Source organism: Columba livia, chromosome 1 (genome assembly GCF_036013475.1).
Source record: "Columba livia isolate bColLiv1 breed racing homer chromosome 1, bColLiv1.pat.W.v2, whole genome shotgun sequence".
Classification (NCBI taxonomy): domain Eukaryota; kingdom Metazoa; phylum Chordata; class Aves; order Columbiformes; family Columbidae; genus Columba; species Columba livia.
This window is the reverse complement of record NC_088602.1, coordinates 192,217,865-192,228,759: the sequence shown is the minus strand read 5'-3', so window position 1 is coordinate 192,228,759 and position 10,895 is coordinate 192,217,865.

Sequence of the window (10,895 nt, the reverse complement as noted above, 5' to 3'; positions counted from 1 at the left end):
GCAGACAGTTTTCTCAGCAGCTGGCTTGTGACTGAGAAATTCACTGTGACAGAGATCAGAGTGACCACAAACAAAATGTAAAGCTCAAATGTTTGATCTAACTTTCCCAACATCATGATAAAAGGAGAAACACCCACTGACAAGACGATGAAGAGGAGCATTAGGACAGGTCCTCAGCTGCTGTAGAGGTGTATTGTTTAGATAAAGCCGAAGGAGATGAGGATCCTTAACATATAGGTCCTCATATATTTATCACTGTTGCCAGAGAAAGATATTCTGGAAGATCTGTCTGTTAGAAAATGATGATTTGATGAAATGGAATGTTTTTACCGGAGTATATTAATTACATTTTTTAAGATATGTGACATAACAGAAGTAGCGTGTTCTACTAGTATAAATACATCATATTTTGACCTTATGAAATGTGTCTACTTCAATGAAGTCAAAACATGTCAAATTTTATGTTAATTTGTTGTACTGTAATGGTTAAACCATGTCAACTATTGCATTATGTCAAGTCAAAGTAAGATAATGAAGTAGAATATGACACTTTCTGTCATAACATAGTAGTTCCTGGCATGTTTTGACATATTCTATTATTGACATCATATTCCAAAAATAAAATAAATTTAAAGTAACATTTTAATTGTTCTGTCACAATTGAAATATTTCAATTTCTAATCCAATTATCAATATAAATATTTCATCAATTGATCAAGTCACCATAAAAATTTCAGCATTTCCAGCAGAATATAATTTTCAAATTTCAAACTTTTCTCAACTTTATTTTTGCAATGCTTAGATGACCAAATATTTCAATGATAAGTATAACACAATAGGATTGAAACATCAAATAGCATTCACTGCCTCCTTGTTCGTGTCATAAACAGGCCTAGCTATTTAGAATGACTGCCAATGTCCAACCTTTCAAAGATATTCAGGTGCTAAAATATATTTATAAAATCAAACAAATCATAGATATATTCTACTCACAGAGGAACTCAACTGTTTTCCCTCTGTAGCTTAAAGGTGTATGTCTCCCAGATTTTTCCCTTTACAGCATGCAGATAATGAGAAATAACCTTATTACCCTAAGTGATTTTAGATATTCGTCATTAAATCTGTATTTGTCATGCACAGAATCCATCAAAGAGGACTTTTCTCTCTGGTAAAGGCCTAGGTTTTGTAGAGGTTGCAGGAACATCTGTGCAGTCATCCTGATGCTCCCTTTACAGTGTGACACAGACCTGTATGGTAGAATTTTCTAAGCACTAGTCATTTCAAACAAGGCCTGCAACAGTAGGCAAGTGATCTACATAAAAGCTTTTCCTGATCCACTGTCATTTACAGCAGTGACATTATTCTTCATGCTTACCATGAATTAGAGAACACCAGAGAGAGTGATATTCTTAGATTCTGATTAATGAAAAGGCTCTCTTGAAGAGAATAGCTCAAAGCACATGATGATAAGCTAGATCTGCAATTGAAGTAATTGTAAGAAGTTCAGAGAAGACATCAAAGGAAGTAGCTTTTTTGGGATGGAGGAAGGCATTTACCTTTTAAGCTATTTATCATCAATTTCACGCATAGGCTAAACAGATGCAATTATGCTCTGTATAGTGTAGTACTCCAAAGGTGTTACATATGAACCCATGTTTTACAAGCTCTAGTATTCTCAGAGAAAGAAGAGAACATTCACAGCTTTAGTGCAATGTGACTTAAGCAACATCTTGGGGTTTATTGTTTAAGAAACAGAGCATCTCACAGACCAGGGTTGAAGAAGAGATTCCAAACCTCTATTCAGATAAAGAAATGTCTTGTTGGACCAGACCGTTAGAATTAGAGAAATACAGGATATGGAGAAAACTCCTGACTCAGTGAATAGTAACCTACTATCATATTATCCAATTATTTTTGTAAACATAATCCTTCATAACAAAGATACAATAACCACCTGAAGCAGCTGTGCAGCAAGAAAAGAATGGGAATTTTAAGATAATAATTTGAAAATTTAATAAGGTCCTGTAGTGTGTCATAATATTAGTACCTTGATACTGATAAGGAGGACTGGCTGACATACCAGAAGACTGTGCTGCCATCCAGCGAGACCTGGACAGGCTGGAGAGTTGGGCAGGGAAAAATTTAATTAAATATAACAAGGGAACATGTAGAGTCTTGTATCTGGGTAGGAACAAGCCCAGGTTCCCGTATAAGTTGGGGAACTACCTATTAGAGAGCAGTTGTAGGGGAAAGGAAGCTGAGGGTCCTGGTGGACAGCAGGATGACCATGAGCCAACACTGTGCCCTTGTGGCCAAGAAGGCCAATAGCATAGTGGGGTGTATTAGAAGGGGAGTGGTTAGTAGGTTGAGAGAGGTTCTCCTCCCCCTCCACTCTGCCCTGGTGAACAACGGTGGAACATTGTGTCCAGTTCTGGAATATTGTGTCCAGTTCTGGGCCCCTCAGTTCAAGAAGGACAGGGAACTGCTGAAGAGAGTCCAGCACAGGGCAACAGAGATGATAAAGGGAGTGGAGCATCTCCCATATGAAGAAAGGCTGAGGGAGGTGGGTCTCTTTAGCTTGGAGAAGAGGAGACTGAAGGGTGACCTCATTAGTGTTTATAAATATGTAAAGACTGAGTGTCACAAGGATGGAGCCAGGCTCTTCTCAGTGAGAACCAATGATAGGACAAGGGGCAATGAATACACACTAGAACACAGGAGATTCCACTAATATATGAGAAGAAACTTCTTCACAGTGAGGGTGACAGAACACTGGAACAGGCTGCCCAGGAAGGTTGTGGAGTTTCCTTCTCTCGAGACGTTCAAAACCTGCCTGGATGCCTTCCTGTGTAACTTCATCTAGGTGTTCCTTCTCCGGTGGGAGGATTGGTCTAGACGATCTTTCGAGGTCCATTCCAATCCCTAACATTCTGTGATTCTGTGGTAAGAAAATTTAAGAAATAATAAAAGTCTTAAAGATAACATCTTGGATCTCCTCCAGGATAAGCCATTATCTAGCAATTTAAAAATAACTCTATTTGATGTTACTGGAAGCTGCTAGAAATTACAAACAAACATTTCTTTTTACATGCTTTTTTGATGATAAGAAATGGTCAAAAATTTAGTAATACATGAAAATATTTTTTCTTGTACAATTTACTTCTGCAGGAGAAGCAGAAAGGACATAAGTTAATCGCCTGAAAAACCTTGTTCGTCTACCTGTTCACATCTTGAATCCCTATGAGATTAATCAAAGAAACACTCTTCCTGTAGACAGAGGAAAACTTTCTCCATTGACTTTACTGGAAGGATGTCAAAACCATAAATGATATCTCCAAGAGCTCTTTAGTGATAAAGTCTGTTCCTTTCCTACGGCTGCAGTACACATGATAAGAATAATCTCTACCTTAAGCTATACATTTGAGGTTTTGGGTTGTTTGAGGCTTTTGGATGAGAAGTGAAAGGGTAAGGAAGAGACAAGAAGCAGCTGATCTGTAACCTAAAAGCACAGTTTCCCCTTTCCCAGAGCCCTGAAGATCAGAGAGTAATGTTTGGTGCTTCAGGATACATGGAACTTGTTCAGGCTCCATGTTTTCTTCTCTTTGCTAAGAGCTACTTTTTGAAATACCTGAAAAATATTATTTTTTTTTATTACAAAAATACAGCTTCATATGAAATCAATATTTATAAAATCTGAAAATAATTGTAAGAAAGAACTGGTTTTTTCTTGTATGTACAGAGACTGGCTTCAAGAACTAGAAGAAGGGATGCAAGGACTAGCATTAAGATATAAATTTTGTGGTATTCCTTTTCTCCTTGTGGGGGATATTTTTGTAGTTTTGTTCATCTGACAAAGCTGGCAAAGTGGGAACACAATGTGGACTTAAGAACATGGATGAGTCAGATGTCTCAGCTTCACTCATAACATATTGCCAACTACCTTGAAAATCTATCATTTTAATTACTTGACTGATAAAACAACTTTGCAGATTTTTCTAGCCAAGCTGAAGCTTTTAGGTCTGAAGGTTTACTCCAGTCTGTTCCATGGGTTTCCTACTAACATTAAGTTCTTATATAGCAACAAGGAATATCCATGTATATACTTACTGAGAGAGACCATTACTGGGATCATTCATCATAGAATCACAGAATCATAGAATGTCATGAGTTGGAAGGGACTTACAAAGATCATCGAGTCCAACTCCTGTCCCTGCATAGAACAACTCCACAGTTCACACCGTGTGTCTGAGGATGTTGTCCAGTCTCTTCTTGAACACTGTCAGGCTTGGCACCATGACTACTTCCCTGGGGAGCCTGTTCCAGTGCTCCAGTGCCCTCTGGGGGAAGAATCTTTCCCTAATGTCCAACCTAAACCTCCCCTGGCACATCTTCCTGCCATTCCCTTGGGTTCTGTCATTGGTCACTAAAGAGAAGAGATCAGCACCTGCCCTTCCTCCTCCCCTTGTGAGGAAACTGTAGACCATGATGAGGTCTCCCCTCAGTCTTCTTTCTCCAGGCTGAAAAACCAAGTGATTTTAGCTGCTCCTCATACAGCTTCCTCTCTAACCCTTCACCAAGTTCATGACCCTCTTTTTGACACTCTCCAGTAGCTTAATATCTTTTTTATATTGTGGTGCCCAGAACTGCACACAGTGCTCCAGGTGAGGCTGTGCCAGTGCAGAGTAGCGTGGGACAATCACCTCCCTGCCCAGCTGGCAATGCTGTACTTGATGCACCCAGGACATGGCTGGCCCTCTTGGCTGCCAGGACACACTGTTGGCTCATGTTCAACTTACTGTTGACCAGAAACCCCAGATCCCTCTCTGCAGAGCTGCTCTCCAGCATCTCCTCCCCCAGTCTGTGTGTACAGCCAGGGTTGCCATGTCCCAGGTGCAAAATCCAGCAATTGCCCTTGTTGAGCTTCATGTGGTTGGTGATGGACCCATTCTCCAATTTGTCTTGATCACGCTGCAGGGCCTGTCTGCCCTTGAGAGTGTTAACAACTTCTTCCAGGTTTGTGTCATTAACAAACTTACTAAATATTCCCTCAAGTCCTGGGTCTAAGTCATTTATAAAGACATTGAAGAGTGCAGGCCCTAAGATGGATCCCTGTGGATCCAGCATGTTTTGTATTACTAAAATGTATCTTCTAGTTATCAAAATTATAGGAAAATTATGTGTCATCTCACTCTATTCACTGTTTTCTCATTAAAAAGTTCTGTTTCACAAAGTGTCCGTTGGCCTGAACTCAGTAATCTAAAAGATCACTAGTGCTCTGGCATAAAATCAGTGATCAGTAATCTTTCTAAGGGGGAACAAAGGACAAAAATGGAAGTCCATTGCTATAGAAAACAATTCTCTCAGAGTCTCTTCACTGGAGCTAAGAGTAGACTCAAAGGCCCGTGCAAGCATCAACATTCTCTGACACAATTATCAGGTGAATTTATGTGATTTTGCTTCTTTTAATAAAAAGCAGTCAGTGTTGCATCCATAACAAATTCTCCACTAACATATAAATCAAAACAAATACAAAATACTGACCCATGGTCGTAATTCTTCCTTCTTGAGAAATAAAGAGGAAGAGACTAAATCTTGTAAGATGGGAACCAGTGATGTTACTTAATTTACTAGCTTAAGGTACTCACAGATACTACCAAGGCATCAACAGCATAAGAACCAAAATAGTCTGGGAAAGCCCTTTCCACTTGATAACTTTCACAGCTACCTCCTTTTAGCATACAAGAAGTGTTTCTGACAGACTTCTCTGCTAGGTAACATTACTATCTCAGGTGTACATAAGACTCTTTCCCTGAAAAGTTTACATTATAATTAGAAATAAAACAGAAAAAAAAATGTGATCACAGAATAATTATTAATTCACTATATTTGAGAAAGGGAAGAGTTCCACAAAGGCATGCAAGAGTTTCGGAGAGGAATTAAAGTGTTTAAGTCTGAATATAAAGAAGACTTAAAAATCTGTAGGGTACTAATTTTAGATATTATAGTATTTATTTAAGTGGACTAAATATGCAGAAGCAGCTTGATAGTTCTGCAGCAACTTAGCACCTATTTCACATCCTAATCCATGATAGGTTTTTTAAGGTTTGCTTTCTCACTGTTTTCTCTGAAATGACTGATCTGGCAGCTGTGCTTTAAAGATGTCTCTTTCTTGCCCACAAGACCAAATTCTTAAAAAACAAAATAAAATAAAACAAAACAAAAGTGGCTATTTTTGTTCAAAAACTGTGTAGGTGTCATTACACAAGGAAGGTGAAACCACTTGTGGTTTTTTTGTGCTCAGATTGTTTTTTTAAAATCAAGGTTAAAAAGACCCTTATGGGGAAGGAGATTCTTCACTCTCAACCAGCACAGGGTCCCAGACCACAATATACAATAGGCAGGCAGGTAAACCATTGAAAGTGACAGCAATGAGAAGCTTGGAACATAGGAAAATCTGAGGAGACTCCAATGAGGAGCAGATTCAGAGGCTCTTCAGGCCCTAGAGGCAACAGAAAAAGATTCTCACATGTCTATCAGAAATACATTGTTACTGCTATTCTTAAAGAAAAATCGGATAAATCTTCAGGAAAAGAATAACCCAGGGAAGACTTGTTGTGATCAAATCCTCAGCCTGATTCTGATAGAAGTCTAGTCATCATATTCAGCACCCAGATTTACATTGGGACTACCAGGTGTCTGAATACTCCCAGGTATAAACCACAACTGTCGCACAGCTGGGGTAGTCAAACAGGCTGCCCAGAGAGACTGTTTTGTGTTCATACTTGAATGTATTGAAAACCCCACTGGACAGACCCCTGGGCAACCTGCTTTAGGCTGGGCTGCTTGAGCAGGAGGGTTGGACATGATAACCTCCAGAGGTCCCTTCCAACGTCAATCATTCCATGATCCTCTGATCTCAGATAACACCAGCTGTTATGGCACACTGAGGGCCAGGGCAGGGAGCTGGGAGCAGTGGGATTCCCGGGGTGGTAGAGCACAGCCTGACAGGCAGGACCCATCCCAACCTGGCCAGGCAGTGGGGGACACCTGGGGGTAGCCCAAGCACCAGCTCCAAGCATTCGGCACCTCTCTGGGGACAGGGATGGGCTGAGACCAGGCTGGGATGTCAGCCTTTAAGTGGCTGTGGATCAGCTGAAAGCAGCTCCCTGGGGCTAGAGGTCAACCTTGGTCATGGTCACCTCACAGCATCTCAGACTGTCTCACAGGGTCGCAGTGGGGAAGGGCTTGCAGCCAGCAGCACCAACTCTGAGCTGCCTCCAAGCCCCCGCAGCCAAAGATCCCTCCATCCGTGAGATAAGGGAGGTCTCTTAGTGCACCCTGGGTTGGTATTAGAACAAATAATAAAGCTGTTCTTTCATTTTCCCAGTAGCTAAGTGCCACTAACTCTGGCATTACAGTCCTGAATGCCTGTCTCTGCAGTGTCTGAGAAACTGCAGATCTCAGCCAAGAACAGAAATGGGAATACACAAGCAATCCAACTGTGTTGTGGAAATGAGAAAAAGAGATGGGCTGAAACAGGGTGAGAGTCAGTTCAAGGTTATTATTATACTTGGCTAGGCAGGTCAGGCTGAGACAGAGGAGTCCCTTAAGTAAAGAAACAAAATCTAAAGTGTTTCCTTTCAGTGATAAAAAGCATTCGAATGTATTGCTTGGGGACACTGAGTGGGTCTGCCTATCTACACTTTGGGAAAGAGCAACTGCAGTGAAATGAATTCAAATCACTGTGCTTTACACTCAAAGGTCATATAAGTCAATGCCACAACTTGGAACAGGACTCCAGTTTCTGACCAGAGAAATAATTTCAACATGGAGCTTTCTAAGCTTCAAAGAGTGACTACATAACATCAAAGGTCAAATTGATAAGTATATTGTCAAATGGTAGCAGAGGGCTAGACTTACCCATTCCAGGCCTACATTTTTTACTTTTTCCTTTGGAGAAATCTGTCTTCAAAAGTAAACAAACAACAGCAAATAACCGCTTTATATACATTTGAAAGACGTTACATAGCAATAACTTCAGACCTATCTTCCTTCTTCTTGGAAACGTGTCACTTTCAGCATGACAGGTGGGATTAAGTACCTGTTTTGCTACCTTTTGTATCTCATGTACTTTGGAATTCATATCTGGAAGAAATGGGTTTTTTCCAAAAATATTTTCCATTGCTCTACAAAAATAGACTTCTAGAGCACTAAATACAAAGTAAAATGCTTACTAGATGAGGATACTGCAGCCAGCACTCTTCATTGGTGATTATAACAAGCAACTGGAACATACAAAACTTAGCTCAAGTCCCTGTCAAAACCCTGACTGTGACTTTTCCAAATCAGAAGTAATAAATTCAACAGAGTATTGAATAAGGGAAAGTAGGAATATTATTTCCCACAAACGATGTATATGCTACTCCTCATTAATTATACTATTATGTTACTGTACTTCCGAGTAATATAGAACAGATACTTTCTCACTAATGTTTGCAGATGAGAAAACAGCCTCTCAATACTGGGAAACATTCTGTGAATAACTACATTTTCAACAAGTTTAGTTTTTGTAGAAAAACAGCATACTAGTTCTCTGAATATTCTTGTCTGGTTATTACTGAAGATTCATTCCCAGACTGTAACTGATATTAAACTTACATAAACAGAGTTTATATGTGTCCAGCATGGAAAATAAAGAGTTTGTTTCTTAGTTTCTGGACCAAAAAAAAACAAACTAGTGAATTTACCTTCCTATTGCATTCCATTGATTCTGTTGCAACCAGTATCAGGGTGTAATCAATACCAGAGTTTTGGGACTTTAGACCTCAGTTCACATACTGTTCATGTGCAGGTTAAAACTATCTTGCTTATTGGCTATATGAGTAACTGAGAGACACTGAGCCACTTAAACCAAAGAATATCCTTAGGTATTCTTAGAAAGATTCAACTTCATCATGCTCAGCTCTGGCAAGGTTTTGTTGTACAATGCAGCGATTCCTGTGTTAGGCCAGGACTGTCATGGTTAGTTTGTCTATGAACTATTCTTCATGACACAGAAAATTACGTGCACTGTAGACAGCAACCTATGCATAGAGGATTTGGCATTTGGTGTTACAGTTAATTGGTTTATTGTCTTTATGTGAAACTTTTAAATACAACAGACCCAGCAATACATTTTTAATCTTCAGTATCTCTGTATTCAATGATTTTTTTTAAAAGATTGGATGAAATAATCTACTTAATATGATAATCCATTCATTTTTAAAGACAAATTCAATATTAAGAGAAACAAAATAAAAAACAAAGGTTTAGATCACATTTATTAAAACATAGTATTTCAGCTCTAGTCAAGTAATTTTTTGTTAGAACAATAATTTGTTGGTTTTGTTGTTTGAAAAATATAGAGCTTTATAGTATGCAGAAGTTTGTGACTTTCTCGTGAAACTAAAATATTCCTGGTGTAAAGAATCCAGAGATACTGTTAGTCTCCTGCTGCTGTATTTTATAAGTTTTCTGCTGAGAGTTGCTAAGGTATGAAAGGCAAACCAGTCTCTGTGATTTACTTGGAATAATTCTTCCTACTTCCATGAGATCAACAACGCCATCTATCCATGTCCTGGCTGGTCAGCCACTTGATCCTTTGCCTAGTCAAAAGTATATCATTTGTCTGAATCTTCTTGTTTTCGCCATTTTTCAAACCAAGCTCTGACACATAAGTTTGCCTTAACAAGCTTTTCAATGTCATTTCTTAGCCAAGTGTTATCTTACTGCTGAATCCATTCAATACATCTTCTAGAATATTATTCTCATCTTGAAAAGTTCCTCCTGAAGTTGCTTCAGAGCTACTTTTTAAATTCTTTTCAGCTAAATACAACTGTGCTCTAAATACAGATGTACTGTGTATACCTAAGTGCACAGGAGGTAGATCAAAACCAGAAACTCAACAGATACTTTTTAATGTAATTCTCAAGAAGAGGAAAAGCCTACATAATTCAAAAATAACTACTACATATACCTGGATAGAGCAGTCCATGTGAAGTAGGCAAAAATATAATAAAGTTATATTTAGTTGTAGAAGATAACATAAATCTCATAATGAGAAGATAACTCAAAGAAGATAAACATAATGAGAAGATAACTCAAATCTCTTTGAAATTGTGTTAAAAGAATGCTGACAACTTCAAAAACTTAAGTTAGATTTACCAATTCTAAATCAGTTTGCACAAAACACATTTTGTTGCCCCTTACATCCGTATGGCTGTTTCTTCCATTCTCGCAGATCTGAAAGATTTACAAGTTAAATAAATTGTATTTCCTTTTCACAATAGCACTGGAGAACTGGGATGGGCAATGCCAAGTTTAAATGGAACTAGTTACATTTATGGAATCTCAGAATCTGACAAATCTTTCTGATGGCTGTCAGTGGTCAGATTTTGATGTTTTTCCTCAGACCAAGCTTTCAGAATGAGTTTAGTTCTATCACCTGTACATTCTGATAAAAAACCTTACAAACACTTCATACTGTCACAAGAAGACAGAACACTGTCATTTGAAAAAAAAAAAAAAAAAGAGTAAAAATGGTCTTGTACTATAAAAGTGTTTCATAAACAAACTCTCAAAAGGTTCATAAACTTTCAGTCTTTCAAATCTTATGAGTTTAATTATGGGAAGAAAAGTCATTGCAGGATACAAGTTTAAAATACTCTTAAAAAAAAGATCTTTGAGCGTTCGCATTGCATCATTCTTTTGTATTTGGAGTGACCTGTTAAATGCTAAGGAACCAGGAAAATATGTGAGACAAGAGACACTGTGGGACAAACAAAAAGACGCTGTGAGATATGAATAACAGCATATTGCTGTAATGAGGTATGAAATAATACTTCAGAATTCACACA